The sequence below is a fragment of the Pelmatolapia mariae genome, linkage group LG10_11, assembly GCF_036321145.2.
Source record: "Pelmatolapia mariae isolate MD_Pm_ZW linkage group LG10_11, Pm_UMD_F_2, whole genome shotgun sequence".
In the NCBI taxonomy this organism is placed as follows: domain Eukaryota; kingdom Metazoa; phylum Chordata; class Actinopteri; order Cichliformes; family Cichlidae; genus Pelmatolapia; species Pelmatolapia mariae.
In genome coordinates, this window is record NC_086236.1 from 27,718,011 (window position 1) to 27,740,362 (window position 22,352).

The 22,352-nt window shown below is 37.3% G+C and overlaps 1 pseudogene; it reads right to left on the reverse strand.

Annotated features, from left to right (window-relative positions):
• Window positions 1-22,352, reverse strand: part of LOC134636432 (peripheral-type benzodiazepine receptor-associated protein 1-like) — a 127,144-nt pseudogene that overhangs the window by 26,150 nt on the left and 78,642 nt on the right.

Consider the following 22,352-nt stretch of genomic DNA (forward strand, 5'->3'; position numbering starts at 1 on the left):
CAACAAAATCAAAAGTTTATCAGAATCAGAATCAGAATACTTTATTGATCCCTAGGGGAAATTATTTTTCGTTACAGTACTCCATTATAAACAAACATTAACAAAGACAGACAATACACTAACTAAGAATAGCACAATATATACAGGCATATATATATACATAAAAGTCACTTATTAATAAATAGCTGAAAAAGAACATGTGCAAGAAGGGTGTAGCTGCCGCAGTAAGGACCACATGCCTAATCTGTGCAAAAATGTGGATTCATTGTCATTTTCTGTCAGGTAGTCACAGTGTCATAACGTTCTGATGCCAAAGGCAAAAAAAGCCTTTCCCTTTTTGAACGTGGTCAGGTTGTTGAACTGTATAAGCAGGGTCTCTCGCAGCGTGCCATTGCTGCTGAGGTGAGATGCAGTAAGACGGTCATTTGGAATTTCTTAAATGATCCTGAGGGTTATGGAACAAAAAAGTAAAGTGGAAGACCCCAAAAAATTTCAACAGCACTGAGCCTGAGGATCCAATTGCCTGTCTGTCAAAACACTGGACGATCCTCGACCCAAATTAAGGCTGTTACTGGTGCCGACTGCAGCCCCGCAACCATCAGACGGCATCTGAGACTGAACGGCTTCAAAAACAAAAAACATCTTTAAAGATCTTGTCTCCTTGAATGGCACAGAACAGTTTGGAAGAGGAATTATCAATGAAATCTGAGTTTCTGTCACATCAGCCTCCTAAGACAGTCTCCAAGAAAAGAAAGGCTTGTTTGCTCTATGGCACACAACTGTAATGTTTAAACTTTGCTAAACAACACGAAAAGAAGTCCAGTGAAACCTGGAAGCACCTCCTTGTTTCAGCTGAGACTAAGATGAAATTGTTCAAGTCAGGACAAACACAGTGAATGCATAGTGCTGCCATTAACACTTTGAGATGAGTGTGCAATAACAGTTGAGCTGAATGAAAACATTATAGCCAAATGTTGTCTGACAAAGATGACTCTTTGTCATCCTCAGTCTTCTGGCTGAGGAGGAATAGTCCAGGCTGATAATCACATGAGACTTCCCAAAGAAGAAAAGAGTGAAAACCATCACAGGGACAGGAATGTTACCCGACTTTAAACCAACAGCTTATCAATGACATATTTTCAAAAAGGTAGCAGATAGCAGGTTTAAAAATGTTCTCTGATGAATGGCAGAACAATCCATGCAGCAGTGAAGCACTTAAGGAATGTTGGTATACTGACATATTAAAAGGTAAAGTGAAGTAAAGTTTGTCACTTGTGTGAACACGTGACACATGCACAAGTGACCTCCACAAACAAAACAAACACTCACACATGTCATGTATTCATATCTTGTGGGGACATCTAATTGACATAATGCTTTCCCCAGCCACTTACCCTTACCATAACCCACTTGTAACCCTGTCACTAAAACCACATTTTGAGTCTCAAAAATGCCTTCAGATTTGAGGGGACTGGAATTTTGGTCTCCATAAGGGCTGTTCGTCCCCACAAATACACACACACACACACACACACACACACACACACACACACACACACACACACACACACACACACACACACTTGAATAGCAATACAATACATCACCACCAAAGTCAGTACAATAAAACCAATCATAAAAAAACAACATAAGCCAGAGAGTAAAAGAGCTTACAGCCCAGGTGTTTACCTTCTAAACAAATAAAGATATCTGCACCAGTAATTGACACAGATGATGATGATGATGATGAAGGAAATTCAGCATTTAAGGAGGACCTACGGCCAATGTGTTATTAATTGTATGCAAATACTTCATAGTCAAACAGGATCTACAGGCCTGTAGGCTCAAGATTAAATTATCTTTAAAACAAAATCTGCTGCCATGCAAGCAGGTCTGTGTGTTCCTCTTAATGCACAGTAGTGCACTTATGACAGTGCTACATTCGCATGCCAACATGCACTCAATGACAGTGCTAGTGCTAGCATGAAAGAGATGTCTATAAATATATATCAGGCTGACAGGATTGATTTAGTGTGTTAGCATGCTAACATTTGCACTAAAAACAAAGATCAGCCTGAGAGTACTGCCATCTGTTTTGGCGATATTTGGTGATAAATCAAAGCATTAGGCAAATTAAGATTATGACTTAATGATGAAGCTAGATGAAAACAAACTAATGAATTCATTCTCTGGACATGATCAATATCAATGGAAATTCCAAAGCACTCCTTTCTATAGCTGTCGAGATATTTCAGTCTGGACTAAAGCAGTGATCTGACTGTTGTCACTAGTAAAGCTAAAAATATTACCTGCATGGTGATCACCTTCTGAGCAATCTCAGTGTTTACTCTGCTGTTATGATATATTCCACTGCCAAGATACCACTTCCTCCTTGGACTAATAGTCACTTTATGAAGAAACTAGTTAGTGTATGGGGTAAGGCTTCACCAGCTATTTGTCAAACAAAACACTGTGGAGAAAACGAGTGAACTGAACTCAACTGAATAGCCAAGTTGCACTTTACTTATATATATATGAATTTAAAAGAATTTAATCAATGGACAAAAAAGATTTGTGTCATTAATTCAGTTTCCATCCAAATGTGATTTGTTTTGTGAGGCAAATCTTGACCACTGACCAGCAGAATATAATCAGTTTATTGTTGAATTAAAGTCAATGTTTGTGTCAAAGGTAATGAAATTGCCTTCAGCTGTTCCTGATATATCACATGTAACTTATCTGATGTTTTTTATTGTCCAAAATGTTGCATTTTTTATTCTGAGAAAAAATGCAGAGCTGAAGGAAATAAGGTCTATTTATGCTTTATATCCTACTTGTAGCATCAGAAAGGGTGATGTGCTACTTTTCCAAAGGACAAGATCAAAATAATCCCAGCATTACATAACAAATCTGACTGTAGATTTTCCTTCAGTGGAAGTCAGCTCAGTCACAGCACTGATATCCCTGCTTCAGTTTCAAATAAAAATACAAACATAGAACCCTCCCTATAATTACACTCAATATGTAGATTTAGCCAATGGGAGGTGTGTAAGAATGACTTTGGAGACAGGGAATGACTTGAAAGCCATTCAGGTGACACCTAATAACAGTCTGTATCACTAACTCTTAAATATCAGCAAGCAGCTCTATTATGCACATAGCATTTGAACATGATGAATATTTAGCAGGTCATTAAATACAAACTGCTTTGTTAAGATTTCCCTTCTTCATTAAGACAGCAAACTGACATTTGCAACAGAAAAGGCTTGCTGGTGGAGTAAAGTGTCCCTTAATTTACAGTGTAATGATGGGTCTGAGAAAAGGGAAATGAAAACTACAGTCCTCTTCACTTACCAGAAACTGTAGACGCTGGTTCTCTGTGTTTTCCTCCTTACGGGAGGGGGGCGGGCTAAGGCCCAGTATGGGCGTCACTCGCAGCCCCGACTCCTCTTCTCCGGGAGCTCTCTCAGACCTGGATGGAGCTTCATCTAATACCACACACGGGGTCTCTCCTACAACCTGAGAGACAGGAGGAATCATTCACTTTACATGTAAAAGTAAAAAAAAAGAAAAAGAACATGAAAAAATACAGTTCTGACACAGCTACAGAATGGGGAGCAAATGTATAACTGTCAACTGTTAAGTAACCTTTACACTCGCATCCCCCACTGTGAAACAGGGATTATTAACAAGCCTCCTTCCCAGTGTTCCATCTACAATCAATGAGTAATCCAGGGGGATTCCCTCTGGCTTCCAACAAGACTAGAACACATTAGCGGAAAGGCTGTCCTATCTAATTAGGCTGCGTGCAATGACTGGACTGTTTCACAGCAGGTTACACTTCTGAAACAGTCACATATTTATCTTCATACACTGTATGATTCTTCTAATGAATATCCAGGTGGGGGGGACAGGCTAACACTGGTTAAAGGTTAAGAGTCGGGAATCAGTATCTAATTTTAGAGCAAACCTACTTATGCCTAGAGAACTGTGCTAGTGTAGCCAAGGCCAGGACCCAATAACAGGATCAAAGGCGCTCTGCCACGTGCAGCAAATGGGATCTCTCCTTTACAATCTCTTTGCTTTTACACTGGAAGACTATTACTATAGACATTAGGCACACCAGTTTAGGATAGGATTCACCTGGGGATCAGCAGACTACTTCAGGAATTCATATGCTGTATGAAAAACATTTACAGCCAAAAAAGCAGTAAGATCTATACCATACATCTCTCTCTCTCTCTCTCTCTGACAGGATATATATATATATATCTATCTATATATCTATATATATCTATATATATAGATATATAGATATATATAAAAGAGTCTGTTTGCAAAAAAAATTGTATTTGTTTTTGATTCGTGCAAAGTTTGCATCAGCTGTCTCTAGAGAAGAATGATGTGGTAGCATATTCACAAGATGAAGATGCTCTTGGACCTTATTATGTTAAGAAACTATTCAAATGAGATAAGGGTGACTCTTGCCAAAACCGCTGCATACGATAACAAAGAAAGTGAGCTAAAACTGAAACCAAATGATCTCCAGACTCGTCCATCATGAACAGAAGCGTTCCTGTTGTAGTTTCATTCAACTATGACAAGATTATGATAGGACCTCCGCCTTGAATGACTAGAAGTATTGTCTTCTGGCAGTTGTATGCAGTCATCATTATTTTTAGAAAACACAAGCTGTCACTAAAAACAACATGCCAGTAACAGAATAAGTGGTCTAAACTGGAGACAGCTCTTTGTTGTATAAAGCAGCTGATTCTCTCTACTAGATACTAGACATCAAGATACTCATTTCACAGCATCAACACCATCATCTGCAGCATGAAAATAGCATTCTGACACCACACTGTTAGTTTCCCCCACCTTTTTTTTTTTAAAGAAGCCGTTCAGGCTGCACGGTGGATACAGACTATGGGGTTCAAAAGTCATTGTGACAGAATCTAATAAGTGGCATGCCTGTGAAGTTAAGCAAAGCCACCCCTGGTTTATCTGTTGGATACAAGGCCAGATGGTGTTAGTAGTGGTGACGAAAGGCCAGCAGGAGGCACTAAATCCATTGGCCCCCGGTCAAAAAAAGTGCCCAGGAAAGAGGGCTTTAAATAGGCTTGCTGCTGCTTTTTGTTCTCTTCGTTCCTTTTGGTGGTCATTTAACATCCCATCATGACCCCCTCAAGTGAGGACAGGCTAGATGATCCCATCATCCTGGCAAAATTCCCATCTTTGTAACTGGTCTGACATAATTAAACTAGTCAGTCTTCTTGTCATTTGTAATTAGCTTGCAGGAGTGCACGCCCATTCAGTGGGTTGGCTTAAGTGTGGGAGTTTCTGCTACAACCTGGCAGCCATACAGCACGGTGGGTGAGGTACACTCTAACTCTTCTATCAACTTTTTTTAACTTAATAGTCCACTTGTACTTGCATGCTACATACCTGAACTTTACTCTTTCATTATTAAACAACACACTTTATCAAAAGTAGTGACTGTGTTTGCGGTGTTTTCATGAAAAAAATGCTGTTTACAGAGATAAATCAGGAGGTTTACATTATTTTTAAAATACAGGTCAAGCTCCCTAAAAGAGCAATCCTTTATCTAAAGAGATGATGGGTTCAAAGCAAATATAATAAGAGTTCATGCGATGTGTGATATAATTCTGACATGGTTTTGGCGAATGAGCACAGAGAGGCGAATATTACATAATGCCACATTTATGCACTGTTGTGGGGAATAAAGCGGCTGTCAGACTGACAGAGAGCATTAGAGCACAGCTTAGGCTATTATGAATCATTTCAAAGGTTTATATGCCAACACACTAACCTAACAAAACTTACTATGACCTAACAGGCTGTTCTTGTTTTAGAGATTTTGCTTAGATATGGTGTTGAGTTTCGGTCTCTATTCTTATACAGACAATTCAGAGGATAGGTCAACTCAGCCCAGTGAGAGTCTTTGCATCTTGGCCTATATACAGCAGCAAAACTATAACTTAATTAGAGACAAACCCTAGACATTAATGCTCTCTTTACTGTGTTATTGTGGGGTTTTTCCCATATGATGATGATTATGAAATGCTTGGTCAGAGGCAGGCGGTACCCACGCAACAGTATTAATTATACCTGGTAAGTATTACATAACAGGTGTTCTAGTCCTTTATTCCAATTAAATACATGACAATTCTCACTTGTTTAACTGAGCAACACTGAATTTAGTTTGAAAAAATATCAAAAGTAAATCCTGCAACAAAAAACAAAAATAAAAATACCCCTCTGAGCATCGTATTTACTTAAACAAGTGAAGGAAAGAATCGGCAGTTGTTTCAATCCAACCACCTAAGCGAAGAAATGCTACTTATCTTCAGCCACTTTTATTTATTTAAATTTATGGCTGGATATTTCCTTGAGAGAGAGAGTAAATCAAATCAGGGCATGATGTGAGTCACCTATAGGAAATTTCTCTCTTGAGGGTTTTTTAACACATCTGCAAGAAATTATATCAAATACATGGCTTGGAGTTTCTGGGTGACAAACTAGTCCAATTTTAAGATGCAGTGGTTTGCATCTGCCCAATTTAAATTTGAAAAGTAAAAACTTTGGGTAGTTGTGTCCCAGATTTAGTGAGCGCACATTATCTCTGCTGCAAGTAGTCATATCAGCTATCCGAAATAAAACGCTGATGTTACACATTCTCTGTTTTTATCTGAGCCAGTTGGGAAAACAAACTCAATATAACACAGACTAGCAGATCATAAATGGTCATATGCTCTAGTAAAATCATCCTTTGATAATGTCTACAATTTCAGGGGTCCGGCTCTCTGTGAAAAGTCTAATTAAATATGAGATCAATAATCCAAGCGGTCTGAACTTCAGTTTAGAATAAGGAGCTTCCATATTTGTAGAAAGAAGATATTAGAAAATATCCAGATCCAAGTCAGGAGCTTTTTGTTACTTCAAGACAGTGGTTAAATTAGTTCTCTTTAACAGCCACAGGCTGTGAACATCAGTTAGACTAATACTCCAACCTCTGTCTGTCATCTACAGATTTCAACTGGATACTTGATAATTTAGTTATTTAGAAACTTTTAAGTTGAATCCTTCTGGATAACACATGGAAATAGATATGCAGTGAGCCTGAGAGGTTGAATGTATCATTAATCAAGCACAATGCAACCTTATCCTTTCTCTTTTCTTCAGTAATGTCATAAAAAGATTTGAATTCCGTCTACTATTTTTAATACGTTCAAGGCCAAGCTTACATGCAACATAGATGTATAACTGATCATTCAAACTGAGGTGAATAAAGTAATGACTGTTTAAATAAAAAAGAATCCCTAAATAAAGTCAAGAACGAAAATTAAATTAGTTAAGTAAATACTCAAATCCTACAGGATGTGTAAACACAGTCATGTAAGTCATTTACCAATAAATGACCTGATGAAGGAAGCAGGCGCACCTAGCGTCTGTATTATGCTGAGACTACAGCATGTTTGCCTCTTGTGTTTATATCAGACCAGGCCCTAGCTCAGACACCCCACCTCTCCTCACACCCTGCCTCACATGATGAGGTGTGGACACTTCACACTGATGTGGTCCATGTATATTAAAGTACACCCTGGTGCCATGCGTACTAAAGCAGGGTCAGATCCCATTCAGCAGGCCCTGAATGCCATAAGCACATTGGTGTAATCCCTGCAGACTACTGAAACGGGTAACTGGATCACTTCTTTTAAAAGCACCTTAATGGATTGGCCTGGCCGTTGATTTTCTTTTTTAATACGGAACATATCGATGTCCACCAATCAAACGCTGCAGCACCATGTCACTAAGTCTGTCTGTCTAAATTCTACATCTGGAAGCTGTGAAATATGACTGTTACAAAACTGGGTTGACAGGCTGCCCTTGACTAGGCCTCACACTTGCTCCGTCTTTCTGCACTGTAAGAAAGTGGCAGTCCATCATAGACAAGGGTGGGATTTAGCACAGGATTTACTGAAATTAATATTTAAAAAAAAGCAAAAAACAAAAGCTATAAGTCCTTAAAGACAAATCCCTTTAGATGCGACTCAAGTCGGAATAGTAAGATGGGGCATGTAACAGCATAAGCAGCTGATTTTAATATCTAACGCAAATGAAACACCAGCTGCCTCGAGCCAGTTCTCTCACCCTCCCAATATGTCATGACACTGACTCATTTTCAGTGTCAAGTCTCAACTTTGAGTCCTGCACGGCTTCAAGCACACACACATACATATGAGGTTAGCCAAGAAGCACTACAAGAGACAGACCTTACTAAGTCCCAGAGACAGCAAAACTCACAAGATGACCTACCCCTTTCGTGTGATCTGTGGCAACGTCAAGGGTTCCCTTGGCCTGCTAGTTATCCAGAGCAGGGCGAGATAGAAAAGTCTTTACTGCGGCTGGAGTCTTACCTGCCACCCAAAACCCTCTCACCGCTGCCACAGCAACAGCGAGCGGATTACTGGACTGTACCATTCTGTTGTTAGAGGGGATTAGAGTTCACACAACATGGCCCCTTTCTGGGTGTGCGTGTGCCACTGGCAGTGCGTGTTTGCGTCCCACAAATGAGAGATTACCACAATCGGCATTCTCATTTGAGCTCCACAGGCAGAGAATTTACTTCACTCCACAGGCAGTGAAAAATTTTACAAAAAATAAAGAAACATTATTAGATGTATGCATTTAAATGACATGGATATGATGCAACTGTACCTCTAAAATTGACCAGAGAAATGACATTTTTCTCTGTTACAGATGTTCAGTGATAAAGAATGAATTTTACCATTACAAATAATCCACATGCTGCATTAAGAAACCCTTTCCTATATTTAGGTGATGGGTGTATTTTTCTACTTTCCAGCCAGTGACTAATATCCAGAGCATCCCTCCTCTGGAGAAGAGCTGTTTCTAAGAACTGAAAACAGCATTAAATGCACAGAAGATCAGAGTGTAGGGCTTTTGTGTCTTTGATCAGGCCCAAGTTCAAGAGAGGGAATCATCTCATTATGGCCTGTGACAGATTAGTATAGAGTCCAACAACAAGCCATTATATAACACTGGAAAACATCCATGACAACATAAACAAACCCTGAGTTTCGGGACAACTCACAGTGTTATGTTCTACATTCCTATAATTCCAACTACACTCTGAGACCATAAATGTTTCTAGATTTAACTACATGATGGGGCCTGTTTGTAATAGCTAATTTTATCTCACTTTTAATGTGCATAAAAAGAGTTCACTTGCCTTTTTAAAGCTGATTAAGACCAACAGGGGTCAGTGCAGAGTCTGAATGTTTTCTGGTGTGATGAAAATGACTTTACCTTCTTTCGCCCTTCCTCCTTCACATTTTCCCCACTCTTCTCTGCAGCATCGTGGTCAGGAATATGGTCATGCTGCTTTCTGGATGATGTGACCGACAGCTGCCTTTGCAGCCGCAGCACCTCCTTCTGAGACTCCCTAAGAAGCTTCTCAAATTCCCCTCTACCAGATGGAATAGGGGAGCCCTACACACACACACACACACACACACACACACACACACACACACACACATATATATACACATCCATTAAACACAGCCACAACAGTTTCAGTTTAGCACATTATTGTTTGTGTTGTTTTCAAACTGCATCCTGCAGGTACTAAATATTAAATTAAAGAATAAAAGAATATGGATGTTCCACTACAGTTTTCGATAAACACAAGAGTCAGGACATTTTTATTATGTCAATGTACAGCTAACCCTGTAACATCTAGTATTATGAAACCCAACAGATGTTCACACTCAAGAGAATCAGCTTTTAAGTCACTGGTAATTAAGAACAGCCTATTCCTGCAATGTCATCTATCTAGACATCAGCAGTGACGCAGCCTTTGCAACACGGGCTTAAGAGGAGGTTAGGATGAGCAGTACCCATGCTGTCCAGCAGAGAGCAGGCTTGTGGCAGTGGTGACAATGAGTTTGGTAGATGGAATACTGCTTAAAACTTTAAATCAGCTTTCAGCTGAGAAATTGAGGCCAAATTAGTGCCCACATTTCAATCTAGGTTGGATGAATTTACTCAGCAGGAGATGAGTTATAAATACCTTAGTGATACCCAGCCGAGCCTCCAGCTCTCTGCATTCCTGCTGCAGGGCAGCAATTTCCTTGTCTTTAGAGAGCAGTACATCGGCGTGCTGGGCCAGGTCCCGAGCTCGCTGACGGGCAAATGCCCTCTTGTACTGTTCAACTGACCCAGGTCTCATCAAAGATGGGGAATTGACCTGCAAAGAAAATACATATTCATCAGCAGAAACGTTGGAATACAGTCCTGAAGACACATGAGATATGAGTGGAAACTAAGGGGATCAACAGTTGTAAAAAGAACTGGATTCAGCAGAATACTTTTAAACTTTCCAAGTCTCATTCTGGTCTGCAGGAATGCTCTTGTGGAATATTAGTACTGGCACTGGTAGCTCACTGATTTATCAATACGCAAAGACCAGCAAAGGACAGTACCAATCCAATCAGTTCCAGTGCAGTCTCTGTTGGTGTAGTTTTACCACAACTGATTTATATCTTTGGGCATGGCTCTGCTCTGGAACTCTCCCACCCTTTGATGCACATACATAGAAAGTCAGGGAGCATGTCCTATATGAGATCTGCCATGTGGATGCATAAGAGAGTATCAGCTGACTTATCCACTGATTTGAACTGGCACTGAGATGAGTTGATCTATCATGATTATGTCTGGCGTTGATGTCATGGGCTGTCTGACTATTCCAACTCTAACTCTGGATAATGGTGTGGTATGTAATTTAATAGATTCATCAACTAGAATGGCAGCTTCACTGATAATCTGTAATTCATACCAAGATCCTTGATTGTATTGTATTGTATCTTTATTTTGAACATGGTAAAATAGTATGACAACAACAACAGAGAAAAAAGATTTTTTTAATAACCCCAGTAACACATCAAAAGATATACAAATTTATAGATATATATACTTAAATAAACATACTTGTGCACCCACACACACTTATATATATACATCCCTATTGTGAAAGTAGTGGGTGAGAGCACCCGATCAAAGCCCGACCTCCTCCCTGTACTTTGCAAAAACCATATTTTTGAACCGTTTTTTAAACTGAGTCATACTGGGACTTTGCTTCAGTTCTTTACTTAGTCTATTCCACAGCTTCACTCCACACACAGAGATGCAAAAACTTGTTAGTGTTGTACGGATGCAGGGATGTTTTAAATTTAATTCCCCCCCTCAAATTGTATCCCCTGTTCCCTTTTAGAAAACAATTTTAGAATATTGTCAGGAAGTAGGTTGTTTATTGCGTTATACATAATTTGCGCAGTGAGAAAATGAACCAGATCTGTGAATTTTAGTATTTTTGATTTTAAAAATAGTGGATTTGTATAATCTCTGTAACCAGTTTTATGGATTACCCTTATGTTGCTTATCAAACATAGTGCTTTTTAATCACAAGTGAAATTTTCTAACTATAAAACAATACTGAATACACAGTGTAGGTGCCAATGATGACTATGTATAAGATGGTTTCAGTGTCTAATGTCTGTTATGTTAAAAAACCACTAAACAGAAAACAGGCATCTAAAGCTACTGCTGTATATCATAAGGAAGCAAAGGGCATACAGATATACATTTTGCTGACGCTGTATATTTTCCTGCTTTGTATGCTATTGATAAGACTAAGAGTGATAAGAGTAAGATGTGCATCACGCCACACTATGTTTAACGTGATGTGCACTTTCCTTCACCTAGTTATGTGTGCCTATGCCAAGAGGCACACATATTACTATTCGTCGGATTTATTATGTGTGCCTATGCCAAGAGGCACACATATTACTATTCGTCGGATTTATTATTATTATTATTATTATGTGTGCCTATGCCAAGAGGCACACATATTACTATTCGTCGGATTTATTATTATTATTATTATTGTGTGGATGCCCTCAAAGGGCTTCCACACTATTGAGTTCCTGTTTCTCTTTATTCTTTATTATTCTTGGGGGTTTCCGTACGTTTTTTGCCGCTTAACTACTTCCTCAGTTTTCAGCCGATTTTCTCAGTTCAAACTCTAAACTGTTCTGCTATTTCTGCTAATGTGTGCTATGACTTTTGGTGTTTATTACTATTATACTTTTTAAAATATTACACTTTTTTCCTTTAATTTGTCCCATTGAAATGAATGGAAATCTTCAGAAATTCTGCTAAAACTTGCATGTTTTTGAAACTTAACTACTTCCTCATACTTTCACCTAGAAACTCCATTCAAACTTTAAAATGTTCTCAGATTATTGGGCTATTCCTGTATGATTCAGCTTTTTCAGATCTTCTACCGTTTTAATTTTATACCTCTTTAAGTTTTCAGTTGCAAAATTGTGATTTTTCAGAAAATACATGCGTTGTTATGGTTGCTATGCAATTAACTTACAGTGTACACTCATCCATTCTGAATTTTCTCTTCATGTCTGAACAACTTCTTGCTACTCGCTCAATTTCCACTCAACCCCCACAAATTATACTTCAGAACGTAGGTATTTTTGCTGGCTTTCAGAAAATGTCACTATCATTGTTGTGGGACTTACAGATGTTTTGCAAATCTCCTCAGAGTAACATAAAGTCTCAAAACTTTCCATAGAGAGTCAATGGACAGTTTGTTCAAAATCAGCGCTGGATTTCTCTAATGAGAGGCATTTTCAAATCATCATATCTCCTTAATGAAACAAAGTTGAGGCATGACGCTTGTGCCAATATATCTTCAGACATCCCTGATGCTCACAATTCAAGAATTTTTTTCTCACCTATTACCGTTTGGCCATGAATTACATTTGTTTGAGGGTAGGAAATTCGTGCCTTGCTCAGATCTCTTCAGATTTCAAACTCTGGAAATGAGGCACTTTTTTCTCTCGTCATATCTTTTTGATGGATTTCAACAGAGACCTGAAAATTTCCATGACTGTTCACCAAAGCCTGCTGTTTCTTACGGTGAAAGAATGATTTTGATGCTCCATATAGATTTAGAGTTACAAAACGTTGTTTGGGGGCAAGTCAATGCAGTTTTGCTTCGCCTCTACTCAGTTACAGTGTATTACAAGTCATATATCTTCAATAATTTATATTTTATCTCTAAATTATGAAGACCTCCAGATTCCCCCATCTCTTCTGAACAAAACGATGTCAGAATGAGCGTTGTAGCCCCTACGGTTAGGAAATTATGGCCATTTGTTCGAGGGGAATCCTGAATGGGAGAAATACACTGCAGAAAACCCATAGCTCTCTGTGTGTCTGTGTGTGTAAGTGCTGATTACAGCAGGTGCAGCCAATTTAGCTGACCTAGATATACCAAGCCCAGACTCTTAACAGCCACTGCTCCCTTTGCTCTCTGTGTATGTGTGTGTGTGTATCAATATTTCTCCCATGTTAAAGTATTACTCCTTCATAATAGTATTTGTGCTAAATCAAAGTACTTCTACTACATCTTAGTACTTCTGCTCAATCACAGTATTTCTGCTAAATCATAGTATTTTTGAAAAATCATGGTATTTGTGCCAAATCATGGTTTTGGGGCCAAACCAATAATATTTATTTCATGTTATGAGATTACTACTAAGTGGGGGAATGTCTGTTATGTTATAGTATATGTGCTGAATATAGTATATCTGCCAAATCATAGTATTTATCTCAAATTATAGTATTTATGCAAAATTACAGTATTTCTGCTAAAAATCAGAAATAGTACCTTTTAGCAGAAATTTCTGTCAAAAGATATCATTTATATTAAAACATAGTATTTCTGCTAAATCATACTATTTGTGCCAAATCATAGTATTTGTACTAAGTCATAGTACTTGTGCCAAATCATAGTATTTGTACCCAATCATAGTATTTCTGCCATATCATCGTATTTGTGCCAAATCATGGTATTTTTTTTTGCCAAATCATAGTATTTGTACTAAGTCATAGTACTTGTGCCAAATCATAGCATTTGTACCCAATCATAGTATTTCTGCGATATCATCGTATTTGTGCCAAATCATGGTATTTTTTTTTGCCAAATCATAGTATTTGTGCCAAATCATAGTATTTGTACTAAGTCATAGTACTTGTGCCAAATCATAGTATTTGTACCCAATCATAGTATTTCTGCCATATCATTGTATTTGTGCCAAATCATGGTATTTTTTTGCCAAATCATGGTATTTGTGCCAAATCATGTTATTTGTGCCCAATTAAAATTTCTGTTATGTTATAGTATTACTACTAAATCGTAGAATTTCTGTTATGTTATAGTATATCTGCTGATTATAGTATATGTGCCAAATCATAGTATTTATAGCAAATCATAGTATTTATCCCAAATCATAATATTTATGCAAAATTACAGTATTTCTGCTAAAAGCAGAAATAGTACCTTTTAGCAGAAATTTATATCAAAAGATATTATTTATGTTAAAACATAGTGTTTCTGCTAAATCATAGTATTAGTACCAAATCATAGTATTTGTACTAAGCCATAGTACTTGTGCCAAATCATAATATTTGTACCCAATCATAGTATTTCTGCCAAATCATGGTATTTGTGCCAAATCATGGTATTTTTTTGCCAAATCATGGTATTTGTGCCAAATTAGAGTATTTGTGCCCAATTAAAATTTCTGTTATGTTATAGTATTACTACTAGGTCGTAGAATTTCTGTTATGTTATAGTATATCTGCTGATTATAGTATATGTGCCAAATCATAGTATTTATAGCAAATCATAGTATTTGTGCCCAAACATAGTATTTCTGCCAAATTGTAGTATTTGTGCAAAAACATATGTCTGCAAAATCACAGTATATCTGTTATATTATAGTATTACTACTAAGGCATAGTATTTCTACCAAATCATAGTATTCCTTCAAAATCATAGTATTACTGCAATTTCATAGTATTTGAGCAAAATTGTAGTATTTGTGCAAAAACATACTATGTCTGCAAAATCACAGTATATCTGTTATGTTATAGTATTACTACTAAGGCATGGTATTTGTGCCAAATCATAGTATTCCTTCAATATCATAGTATTACTGCAATTCCATAGTATTTGAGCGAAATCGTAGTATTTGTGCAAAAACATACTGTGTCTGCAAAATCACAGTTTATCTGTTATGTTATAGTATTACTACTAAGGCATAGTATTTCTACCTAATCATAGTATTCCTTCAAAATCATAGTATTACTGCAATTTCATAGTATTTGAGCAAAATCGTAGTATTTGTGCAAAAATATACTATGTCTGCAAAATCACAGTATATCTGTTATGTTATAGTATTACTACTAAGGCATAGTATTTCTACCAAATCATAATATTCCTTCTAAATCATAGTATTACTGCAATTTCATAGTATTTGAGCGAAATCGTAGTATTTGTACTAAATCATGGTATTTGTGCCAAATCATAGTGTTTTTTGCAAATCATATTATTAGAACCAAAACATTGTATTTGTACGAAGTCATAGTATTTCTTCTAAATCATAGTATTTCACCCAAATCTCAGTAGTTGTGCTAAAACCCAGTATTATTGCCAAATCGTAGTATTTGTACTGAAACATAGTATTTCTGCCAATAAGAGTATTTGTACTAAATCATAGTACTTGTCCCAAATCATAGTATTTCTGCCATATTGTGCTAGTTGTGCAAAAACATAGGCTGTCTGCAAAATTATAGTATATCTATTATGTTATAGTATTACTACTAAGTCGTAGACTTTCTGTTTTGTTATAGTATATCTGCTGAATATAGTATATGTGCCAAATCATAGTATTTATAGCAAATCATTGTATTTGTGCTGAAACATAGTATTTCTGCCACATTATAGTATTTGTGTAAAACCAGAATGTCTGCAAAATCATCATATAACTGTGATGTTATGGTTTTTACTACTAATGCATAGTATTTCTGCAAAATCATAGTATTTTTGCAGAAACATAGTACTCCTGGTAAATCATAGTATTTCTACTAAATAATAGTATTTCTGCCAGATCATATTATTTGTTTCAAATCACAGCATTCGAACCAAATCATAGTATTTGTGCCAAAACATTGTATTTGTACAAAGTCATAATATTTCTTCTAAATCATAGTATTTCAATCAAATCTCAGTAGTTGTGCTAAAATGCAGTATTATTGCCAAATCATAGTATTTGTACCCAAATATATGAGTTCAACTTATTTAACTCTTCTCAACAGCCCAACACCTCTTCTTCACCCCGTTTCAGCAGAATTGTGAGTTTTTTCACCCCTTTTCAGCACAAATCCCAGCTTTTTCAGGTGTTTTCAACAGAAATCTCTTTTTTAGCAGAAATTCTGCTGATTCACCCTTTTTCAGTGCAATGTTCTACTTCTTTACCTCTTTTCAGTAGAAATTCTGCTGATTCACCTATTTTAAGCAGAATTTTCAGCCTTTCACCTCTTATCAGTACAAATCTCAGTATCTTCTGCTCTTTTCAGAAGGAACCTTTTCACCTCTTTTCAGTACATATTTGAAATTCTTTACCCCTTTTAAGCAGAATGTTTGCATTTTCACCTCTTTTCAGCAAATGATTCTGCTTCTTCACCTGTTTTCAGCAGAATTTTTCAGTTTCTTTACTGCCATACAATTTTTGCAGCTTTTCAAAATTTTCAGTGATTTTCAGCAGACAGCTTCAGCGTTCCGGCATCCACACAGCATTTTCGCAGGAAATGCAAATTTTTCTAGTTATTATTATTATTATTCTTCAGTTTCCGCCTGAAATTTTGCAGCGAATCTCGCCTCGCAGTTTTGAGACAAGCTTCATATATGTTACCTCATTTTGTGCGGCTGGATCAGGAATGGTGTGCTATGACTTTTGGTGTTTATGACTATTATAGTTTTTTAAATATTAATATTTTAGTGAAAATTTTCCCGCGCTTCTCTGCCAAACAGTTTTGACAATAGGGTTACATATGTTAGATCATTTTGTGCGGCTGGAGCTGGACTAGTATGGTATACACTTTTGGTGTTTATGACTTTTATAGTTTTTTAAATATTAATATTTTAGTGCAAATTTAGAAAGATTCTTCTTTTGGCGCCATAGAAACAGACTTCATTTGTGGTGTGTTGGCTCCATCTTTTGGTCCCACTGATACAAATTTCAAACTTCATTTGTGGTGTGTTGGCTCTCTCTAGTGGTATGCCGGGAGTAGTACGGCCTGTCTACCCTTATTTGGATTACCGTAATGATGACAATATCAACGGTGCGCACAGCGTCGCTGCTTTCAGGAGCCATTGGAATTTTTAAGGTTGCGCAAATCATTCAATAGTTACGGTAATGCTTGGTGGAAAACTCAATATCCCACAATTCATAGCACGCCTCTGCCGAGTCAAACAATGGCGGCCATCACTTAGTTTTTATTTTCCTCTTAATACTGTTTCTAGGTCACAAAATAAACTTTTAAGATATTTTCAGGCGAGAATATAGGTGTGTAAACTTCAAATATCTGCTCGTTTTGTCAAAACATCCCATATTAGCGACAATGTTCTGACGATGTCGTTTCTGCTTGAGGCTAGCTGGCTAGTGTGGCTAGCGCGGCTTTGCTAACAAGCTACAGCCGGCCTGGATGACAGTGAGAGCGGCTTACTCTGGTTTCACACCCGGTCCTTCGTAAAGTCTCGTGGTCACAGCTGGACTTATTTTAAATAAATAAATGATTTATTTATTTATTCATTTTAGTAACGGTATAAACAGTGAAAGGTGGTGGATTGGCCAGATGTAAACTTCAAATATGTGCTCGTGTTACCAAGACATCCCATATTAGCTCTGATGGTTTCGGTGCCTGCAAAGAGCTAGACAGCTAGCTAGCTAACTGGCTGTCTTTTTGACTCAGGGTCATAGCTGGACTTATTTTTCGTTTTTATGAGCCGATGAGGGTTTTTTTTTAGTAACGGTACAAACAGTGAAAGGCGGTGGATTGTCCAGATGCTGGTCGATGTGGAAAAAATAACTGAGTTGTTTGGTGGTCGCTGACGCGGAGCTACAACCGAGGGCAGCTATCCACCGGTGTGTGTCAGACAGAGCATGCAGGGAACGAGGCGGCGAGGCGACCGCCGATCAACCGGTGGTAGATCGTGGATCAGGGAAACCGAAGGCAGGAGAAGCAGGCGGCTGCCGGTCAGAGCGTGAGGTGAACTGAATTTCAGGTAAGAAGTTATGAACTGCACTCTATTTGGGTCAGATATAAACCGAGTTTAGGTGTAGTTTGGTGGAAACCAGGAGATGACCTTACCGAATCATCAGAGCTGAACTGGTGATGGAGAAACAGGTTTACCTTTTTTTTAGGTGACATGAATGAGTTGAAGGGAAGTTATGAACTGTTTCTGAGAGAAATAAACACCAAGCTCCTTTTTTATTTAGCTGACAGCTGGTAACTGTGCAGGGGCGGATCTAGCAAAGCTTTTGCCAGGGGGCCAGGTAGGGCATCTTACAACCAAAGTTTGTATAATAATACACAAGATTGGCTGTAGACCATTGTTAATCATTCAGAACACTGTGTAAAAATAACAAAAAACAAAAAGTGAATGCAAAAGTGCATAAATATTTATTTTACGTGATTGATGTGTGTGGCGGGGCGTGGTCTGCAGTGCCGCTGCAGGGGAGGTGGACCCACCTGAGCGGCATCTGCAATCACGCCTCTCTGGCGTAGTCTGTGCTCTCTCGGCTGTTTTTTGGGTGTGTGTCAGGCTGTGAGTTGAAAAGCTACAGCCGGCTGTGTGGGTACACCAACCATGTGTGAAAAGTGGTCCATAACGTAATGCTTCAAAGCGTGTTCATGCAAACATTGTCGGGTCTGCCGTGGTACAATGGGACTTCTGCTCATGAAACTATGTGCACAGCGTCTGCAAATCGGGGCTGTACAAAGTCACTTCATCTTTACCCAAAATTGTAAGCTGTCATCTGTGAGGTGCGAGCGGTGTTTGTTTTTACCATAGTTCATGGTGGAGAATGGCTGCTCTGCTGAGTTTTGCTCTCTGTAGCTGTATGAATGGCAAACTACACTGTTTACCAGCGGCATAGGCACACTTAAAATTTCTTCTGAAATTTTCGCTTTCTAGTTGTGTGGATGCCCTCAAAGGGCTTCCACACTATTGAGTTCCTGTTTCTCTTTATTCTTTATTATTCTTGGGGGTTTCCGTACGTTTTTTGCCGCTTAACTACTTCCGCAGTTTTCAGCCGATTTTCTCAGTTCAAACTCTAAACTGTTCTGCTATTTCTGCTAATGTGTGCTATGACTTTTGGTGTTTATTACTATTATACTTTTTAAAATATTACACTTTTTATGCTTTTTTTTGTCCCATTGAAATGAATGGAAATCTTCAGAAATTCTGCTAAAACTTGCTTGTTTTTGAAACTTAACTACTTCCTCATACTTTCACCTAGAAACTCCATTCAAACTTTAAAATGTTCTCAGATTATTGGGCTATTCCTGTATGATTCAGTTTTTTCAGATCTTCTACCATTTTAATTTTATACCTCTTTAAGTTTTCAGTTGCAAAATTGTGATTTTTCAGAAAATACATGCGTTGTTATGGTTGCTATGCAATTAACTCAGAGTGTGCACTTGTCCTTTCTGAATTTTCTCTTCATGTCTGAACAACGTCTTGCAACTCGCTCAATTTCCACTCAACCCCCACAAATTATACATCAAAACGTGGGTATTTTTGCTGGCTTTCAGAAAATGTCACTATCATTCTTGTGGGACTTATAGATTTTCTGCAAATCTCCTCAGAGTAACATGAAGTTTGAAAACTCTCCATAGAAACTCAATGGAGAGTTTCTTCAAAATCAGCGCTGGAATTCTGTAATGAGAGGCATTTTCAAATCGTCATATCTCCTTAACGAAACAAAGTTGAGGCATGACGCTTGTGCCAATATATCTTCAGACATCCCTGATGCTCACAATTCAAGAATTTTTTTCTCACCTATTACCGTTTGGCCATGAATTACATTTGTTTGAGGGTAGGAAATTTGTGCCTTTCTCAGATCTCTTCAGATTTCAAACTCTGGAAATGAGGCACTTTTTTCTCTCGTCATATCTTTTTGATGGATTTCCACAGAGACCTGAAAATTTCCATGACTGTTCACCAAAGCCTGCTGTTTCTTACGGTGAAAGAATGATTTTGATGCTCCATATAGATTTAGAGTTACAAAACGTTGTTTGAGGGCAAGTCAAGGCAGTTTTGCTTCGCCTCTACTCAGTTACAGTGTATTACAAGTCATATATCTTCAATAATTTATATTCTATCTCTGAATTATGAAGACCTGCTGATTCCCCCATCTCTTCTGAACAAAACGGTGTTAGAATGACCGTTCTAGTTCCTACGGTTAGGAAATTATAGCCATTTGTTCGAGGGGAATCCTGAATGTGAGAAATACACTGAAGAAAACCCATAGCTCTCTCTGTGTGTCTGTGTGTGTAAGTGCTGATTACAGCAGGTACAGCCAATTTAGCTGACCTAGATATGCCAAGCCCAGACTCTTAACAGCCACTGCTCCCTTTGCTCTCTGTGTATGTGTGTGTGTGTATCAATATTTCTCCCATGTTAAAGTATTACTCCTCCATAATATTAGTACTTCTGCTACATCTTAGTACTTCTGCTCAATCATAGTATTTCTGCTTAATCATAGTATTTCTGCTAAATCATAGTATTTTTGAAAAATCATGGTGTCTGTGCCAAATCATGGTTTTGGGGCAAAACCATAATATTTATTTTATGTTATAGTATTACTACTAAGTGGAGGAATGTCTGTTATGTTCTAGTACATTTGCTGAACACAGTATATCTGCCAAATCATAGTATTTATCCAAAATCATAGTATTTATGCAAAATTACTGTATTTCTGTTAAAAAGCAGAAATAGTACCTTTTAGCAGAAATTTCTGTTAAAACATAGTATTTCTGCTAAATCAGAGTATTTGTGACAAATCATAGTATTTGTACTAAGTCATAGAACTTGTGCCAAATCATAGTATTTGAACCCAATCATAGTATTTCTGCCATATCATCGTATTTGTGCCAAACCATGGTATTTTTTTTGCCAAATCATGGTATTTGTGCCAAATCATGTTATTTGGGCCCAATTAAAATTTCTGTTATGTTATAGTATTACTACTAAGTCGTAGACTTTCTGTTATGTTATAGTATATCTGGTGATTATAGTATATGTGCCAAATCATAGCATTTATAGCAAATCATAGTATTTGTGCCCAAAATAGTATTTCTGCCAAATTGTAGTATTTGTGCAAAAACAAACTTACTAGTACTAAGGCATAGTATTTCTACCAAATCATAGTATTCCTTCAAAATCATAGTATTACTGCAATTTCATAGTATTTGAGCGAAATCATAGTATTCGTGCCAAAACATACTATGTCTGCAGAAATCAAATCATATCTGCTATGTTATAGTATTACTACTTAGGCATAGTATTTCTACCAAATCATAGTATTCCTTCAAAATCATAGTATTACTGCAATTTCATAGTATTTGAGTGAAATCATAGTATCCGTGCCAAAACATACTATGTCTGTAGAAATCACATTATATCTGCTATGTTATAGTATTACTACTTAGGCATAGTATTTCTACCAAATCAGAGTATTCCTTCAAAATCATAGTATTACTGCAATTTCATAGTATTTGAGCAAAATCGTAGTATTCGTGCAAAAACATACATTGTCTGCAAAATCACATTATAACTGCTATGTTATAGTATTACTACTAAGGCATAGTATTTCTACCAAATCAGAGTATTCCTTCAAAATCATAGTATTACTGCAATTTCATAGTATTTGAGCAAAATCGTAGTATTTGTGCAAAAACACACTATGTCTGCAAAATCACAGTATATCTGTTATGTTGTAGTAATACTACTAAGGCATAGTGTTTCTACCAAATCATAGTATTCCTTCAAAATCATAGTATTACTGCAATTTCATAGTATTTGAGCGACATCGTAGTATTTGTGCAAAAACATACTATGTCTGCAAAATCACATTATATCTGCTATGTTATAGTATTACTACTAAGGCATAGTATTTCTACCAAATCATAGTATTCCTTCAAAATCATAGTATTACTGCAATTTCATAGTATTTGAGCGAAATCGTAGTATTTGTACTAAATCATGGTACTTGTGCCAAATCATAGTATTTTTTGCAAATCATATTATTTGAACCAAAACACTGTGTTTGGACGAAGTCATAGTATTTCTTCTAAATCATAGTATTTCACCCAAATCT